The sequence below is a fragment of the Diceros bicornis genome, chromosome 5 (genome assembly GCF_020826845.1).
Source record: "Diceros bicornis minor isolate mBicDic1 chromosome 5, mDicBic1.mat.cur, whole genome shotgun sequence".
NCBI classification, from domain to species: domain Eukaryota; kingdom Metazoa; phylum Chordata; class Mammalia; order Perissodactyla; family Rhinocerotidae; genus Diceros; species Diceros bicornis.
In genome coordinates this window covers 1,120,918-1,127,010 of record NC_080744.1, presented here as the reverse complement: position 1 = coordinate 1,127,010, position 6,093 = coordinate 1,120,918, and the positions used below count along the sequence as shown (strand labels likewise).

At 46.9% G+C, this 6,093-nt stretch overlaps 1 long non-coding RNA gene across 1 annotated transcript in view; it reads right to left on the bottom strand.

The window, feature by feature from the left end:
- Positions 1 to 521: 521 nt before the first annotated feature.
- Positions 522 to 6,093, bottom strand: part of LOC131405604 (uncharacterized) — a 55,832-nt gene continuing 50,260 nt past the window's right edge. Inside the window, exon 4 of the long non-coding RNA XR_009219976.1 lies at positions 522 to 756. This is a non-coding gene — a long non-coding RNA (uncharacterized LOC131405604). The remainder of the gene's footprint in view (positions 757 to 6,093) is intronic.

The window sequence follows — 6,093 nt, the reverse complement described above, 5'->3', positions numbered from 1 at the left end:
TCTCTGCACTTTGGCTGGATGGAGGCAGAGGGTCCGTGGAGGACTCAAGGCTCTAGGGGACAGAGGAGCCACAAGATGGAAGAAGCCCAGGCCTCTGAGTTGCTGCTGACTTGATTGGGTTATGATGTGAGCAAGAATTAAACCTTTTGTGTGGGTGTAAGCCATTGAGATTTGGGTTGTTTGTTACAGCCATTAGCCTATCCTGACACATGGTTGCCGCCAGCTGGAAGCTATTTCTTTCCAAGTTATAAGTAAAGCAAACATCCCCACACCGAGCCCGAGGTGGACAGCTCCCTGCACAGTGTCATTGCTGCTTTCCTTGCACAACGCTCTGCGGCTCCCCGAGTTTGCTGGAGGTGAGAGAACGGGTCTCCTCTGCTGCGAATGAGACTCTGTGTTCACGGGCTTTGGATGCTGTGAACGCTCTGCCCCGCTGCACAGGACCTCCCATGCACAGGACTGCAGAAGGCGCGCCTGCTACAATGGCAGGGCCTTCTGGGTATAAACTATTCCCAGAATAATGTTAAATACGTGGACTCCCAGCTTCCCGACCCCATTAGTACCTGCGGATTGACGCGCTGACTGGTCTCCTCCAGCCTCTGTCCTGTCCCACTCAGGTGGAACAGACACCGTCCCTTCCTCCTGCTTCACTCCGAGACATCTGAGCTGTCTCCCAGTTTTCCTGGTCTCTGGGAAAGCTGAGGACTTTTCTCCAGGGGTCTCAGCTTTAAGTCATTGGTATTCCTCAGGTTTCGCCTAGAGAGATTGTTTTAATGAATTTTATATCTACTCTTGAGTTGATGGTTTTGGGGCAAGGGTTGATCATCCAAGGTCCTAAGATCCCTGTCCCTTTTCCTGAGCTCCTCTCGTGGCAGATGGCTGGAGCGCCTGACCACCCTCCCGGCCCACCTGATTTCAGTACAGCCATGGGAACTCCATGCACGTGGGCAGCGTCCCACCTCAAGCGCACGCATGGTGTCTCTCCTTCTCCATCTTAATGCTTTCGCAGAAGCTGTGGAAGGTTGCTCAGTCAGTACATGGGTGTATGAGAACCCAAGCTAAGACAGTTGGAAACGGAAGTGGCCCCAGAAATAGGAGACCATCAGGATGGGCACTGAAACTGGTGGGATGCCGACAAGGACCCCACTGCCAATGATGTGTGGGCGGGAAAGAACCTCTGGTGAGCTGTATCGTCAGATTGCTAAGCACCTCGCTAGTGGAGGATCAGCACTGACTTCCACAGTAGCTTAGTGTTTAGGAGGCTGACATTTATTATCGGCTCTGGAAACCTTAAAGAAAGAATCATAGATGCTATAACTGTCAATTAGGGCATGTTACGAAGCCCAGAAAGTGTACATGGCAGCATTAAAGAGATGCTTATCTTTGACTGATGAGCGGAGATGTGCTGTTTGTGAGACTGAATGCTGGTCACCGGCAGGTCTCCTTTGGTAAGGTCAGAGCCGCTACAAGGAAGGAGTGGGATGCTGAGACATGGGATGGCGTATTTTGTGGCTGGACCTGAAAATTACGAAGCCCTAGATTCCTCCGGGTGGGAAGAAACATGCCCCTCGCTGGAGAAGAGCAGCCCCCCTTTGCCGGTGGATGACACAGACCTCACCTGAGGCAGATGTAAGATGAAGCGTGTCCTTTCAAGATCTACCCCCACCTCCCACCAGTGCCATCAGAGTAACAATCAGGGTCAGCTCTCAGCACAGCCCAAGCACTTCCTGCTGCAGGGGCAGGCAGCTTTCTTACTGGCAGAACTGCGGGATCTTTCTGATACGGATGGGCAGGAACCTAGAAACACATGTGGGAGTGGACCTTGAGGGTGTTGGACAGAGGCGGGTGGAATGCAAAGTTGTACAGGGAAGCACTTATTGACCAGGGAGCACCCTCCCATGGTGCAGGATTTAACTTCCTGACAAGGATACTTAATGGGCTGCTAGCTGGGTTCTTTGATGGTTGCACATGGCAATAACTTACAATAAATGAGGCAGAAATGCCACAAGTGCCTGGGCGAAGCATGGAGAGAAGAGTCAGAAGGACATGTTAGAACTGGCTTATTACGTGACACCAGAGAGCCTAACTGATGACTATGGTCCCCGGGGGGTCCAGAGACAGTCCCTTCACTGACACAGGAAGGCGCACACTAGTGAGGGCACAGGCAGCACGGAGAAGTCAGTGGTAATGTCCTCCCTGGGCCCAGGACCACGCCCCTCAGCCCTCAGCCCTTGGGATGGGACCCTGGCGCTGGTCAGTGCACGGTCCCTGTAAATGGCCAATGTCTTGCTTCAACCATGCGCCAGGGCATCTCGCTGCTTTTTGCCTTGGACTTTCTCCAGCTGCTTGGTCCAGATGGATGTGATCCGGAAGCGTGGGAGTAGGCGACGAACTTCAGTGAACGAGGAACAGAAGGTGGCGCATGAATCCCCAGCCTCCCCGTCCGTCAGTGGGACAATCCTGAGACACATTCTCCATGGCTCCTCTGAGGGTCTGTGGTGGGACCAAGTCCCTGATGTCCACAGCAGTACAAAGTCACCCTCATATCAGCCTCAGATTCAGGTGCTCAGGAAGTCCAAGTCGCCTTTCTTTCTCCTGTTCTGTCTCCCTCAGCAGCCTCACTCCTGCTCCCTGGGACCCCTCCAATTCAACCACCACACCCCAGACCTTGTCTCACGCTTTGCGCTAGAGTTTCAAGCTCCTAAATGCATGTCTGCATAGCATGACACGCTGGGTGCCAGTTAGCCTGTGAAATATCCTTGTTCTGAAAACATATCCTAGCCTAGCACTAGCTGACTCTTGGTGATATTAGTATTCTGAAAACTGTACCTGTCACTCTCTCCACCCCAAATCCAAGTAGCAAGAGGTGGTATTTTTCCTACAAGGTATTTCCTCAAACCCCTCATGGAGTCCTTGATGGCAAAGCCAGGTAAAGCCCACAATACATGTGAGCAAAGAGCCAGATCTCCTGCATTTCACAAAGAGCAGTTGTTATAAAAAGCAAGAAGGGGCCATAGTCAGGTCCAGTGCAGCTGAAAGTAACTGCATTTCTCATGGAAGCATTTCAGTGTGTCCACGTGCTTAGCCTTAATCCTCCACGCTGACTCTCGTTACCCGTTTGCACGCCGTTCACTAAGACCTGCCTTTCCTAAGATCTTATCATTCCTGTTTATTCTGTAGCTGACTTATTTTCAATCTGGCTCTGTTTCACCTTTGTCAGGAAAAATATCTTCCCTGATTTAGACCCCTGATCTTGAAATGTTCTTCTCTGGCAAACTCCAAGATTTGCCACTTCATTTGAAGAGGTCCTGGAGTCCCATTTCCTGCACATCGCTTCTCTCAAAGTAGCACAATACTGCAGCGCTCCAGCCTCTCAAACTCAGAATTCCTCAGAGCCCTCCTTTGCTGACCTCCCATGAGAGCCCTCAGCCCCAGGCAGGCACTGGGATTCAGACTGGTGTCCAGATGTGTCCTCAGTGTTGTGATGCTTCAATTAGAAATTCCTCAACATCAAAAATCACGCCCCTGTAATGCAGTTCCTAGCACAAGGTCATGCACAGAGAAACACTTAATATAGTCTTTTTAATGAAGATTGAGCCAGAGGTAAATGCAGGGAACACAAGAAAAAATTTAAATGTAAGATCTTAATACCTAACAAGTGAACAACACTTTGCCTTGGCTTAATATTAGAAGCTCAGTGAGCAGGGTCACACAGCTATAATATACTTCTTAACACTTAGAAGCCAAAAGTAATTTACAAACACACAGACAACAATAAGTTATATGAGTTGGAGAGAGAATAGTCACAGAACCAACCACAGTCCTACATAATGTTGAGTGTTCTCTATAATATAAAGGCAGCAATATCCTAGACCCATTACTAGTGGTGTTCCTTTGTGTCTATACAGCGCTAAAGAGTAAAGGAAGAGTTATGGTCCTGGGCAGGAGATAGGCCCATTAAGTGAATGTTTAAGGAATATTAAACACAGATGGAATGATAGGGATTATCCAACACAACTCCAGGATTTTACACTTGTGGACTCTGAGGCAGAGACTTGTGGAGGGCACCCAGGTGGTTGGTGAGGCAGTGAGTCTTCTGACTGCTGCACTGTGTCCTTCTACCATGCCATGTGGATGTGGGGTTCTTCTCAGGCTGCAGGCTTGCCAGGAAGCCAGGAAGACTCCTAGGGGTCCACGTAAAGGAAGAACTCCCCAAATGCAGACTAAAGTTTTAGGAACAAGGATGCTCATTATAGGCTATCTATAATAGCAAGAAAATTAGAAATTACCTGAATTTCAACAATAACAGAATAGGTAAGTAAATAATGGGATAATCATAGAATGGAGTATTCTGCAGCCATTAATGTATTATAAATAAATTTAATACCATGGGGAAAAGCAGGATCCTAAATTTGTATATAGAGTGTTATCTCAACTGTGTAGACGTATGTGGACACACAGAAAACATATAGGCAGACGCACACTAAAATGGTAACTACAGTTATTGTGTACCTTTGGGTACTGGAATGAGATGGTGATTTTTATTTAAAAATAAGTAACGTTCTGTACTTTTCCTAATGATTTTCTAACAGGAAAAACTTGTAAGCAGAAACAAGTAAGATGATCTAAAATATGTTAAGCAAAGACTATACATTTTTATATGAAAGATAATTTTCAATGACTGAATGATCTTTGATTAAGAAAGGGTCCACACCAGGAGAAGCCAGACTTTTTGTCACAGCAATGTGCTGCTGTGGATGTTTCTACATGCAAAGTACAAAGGACGTAACATCAGAAGGTATCAACTGAGTTTACACCTAATTTGTGACCCTAACAAGAGAACTATTAAACTTTCAGATTTTTTTTTTTTACTCTAGGCCCAGCATTATTTTTCCCATTATAATTAAAATTCATTCATAAACTACAGGTTACTTTGATTTTGTTTTGTGTGATGGTATAAAAATCATGGTCACTGTGAGTTTGGGTCCTCCGAGAAGCAGGTGCCAAGATGGAGTCAGATGTGCAGGAGAGGGTAACGGCCCATAAAGGATAAAGGGGGAGAGAGCAGAGGAGGCAGAAAGTGCCTTCAGATGGAAACGAAGGTCTGACCCCTGTGGATGGAGAGGGGAGGGAGGCTGGGTAGTAAGACCGCAGTGCAGCTCCAAGAGAGGTTCAGGTGAGCCAATGGGGAGTCCTCGAGCTGTGTTACCCATCAAATGAGCCTCCTGTTTCACAGGGACAGGACCACAAATGCTCAGTCATTGATGGGAGCAAATGCCATGTTGCGTTCAGGGGGCAGCTCCTAGGGCCACAGTCAGTTATGCTCATCAAAGCCAGTATCTGAGCAGCACAAGTTCAGGGCCACCCTCGTCATTAAGACCCACGTTATAAGAAGATGGCTGGCTGGATGTTCGCTAAGTCTTTGAAAGGCAGAAGGAGTGATCCTGACATTCTCTTGAAGTTCCTTGCTATAGGCAGATGTGCCAAGAGGCGATGCCTAAAGCAACGTGGAGTGAAGCACATGAGAATCTGTGGGCCAACAATGCACGCACGTCACTTTCTAATGGCCTCACAGACATAGAGTGGTTGTTGGTGCTCGTTCAACGTCTCTAGATGAACGTTGGCGGGGACCAGCAGCTCTTCTAATCTGCTGTATTTTGGTTTTGTTTTTGCTAATTCTCTATTTCAGGTAAATATAATGAAGATAATAATATACTGCAAATGAGACACCAATTCAGAACATTTCACAGTATTTCCTTTGGAAGTATTGGCTCAAGAGAGACTGTAATTACTGGAAAGCAGAAATGTAAAGCTGTCATACAAACTGAAGTGTTTCTACTATTTCTCAGAGGCATTTAATCAATTCAGCCAAAGCAAACAACAAAACAGTTGTTTATTGTTCTACATTCCAAATCGCCTAACGACTGACTGGGTTTCTTCAGATTTAATTGCCTAGATGTTGCACTGCTGAGGTAACGTAAACCAGCATGCCCAAAGGGCTCTTAAAGGGGCAAGATTGTAGAAAATTCACTGTAGCTAATATTCACGAGTAAAACTCCTTTCAATTAATTTACACCTGAAACAAAAACACTA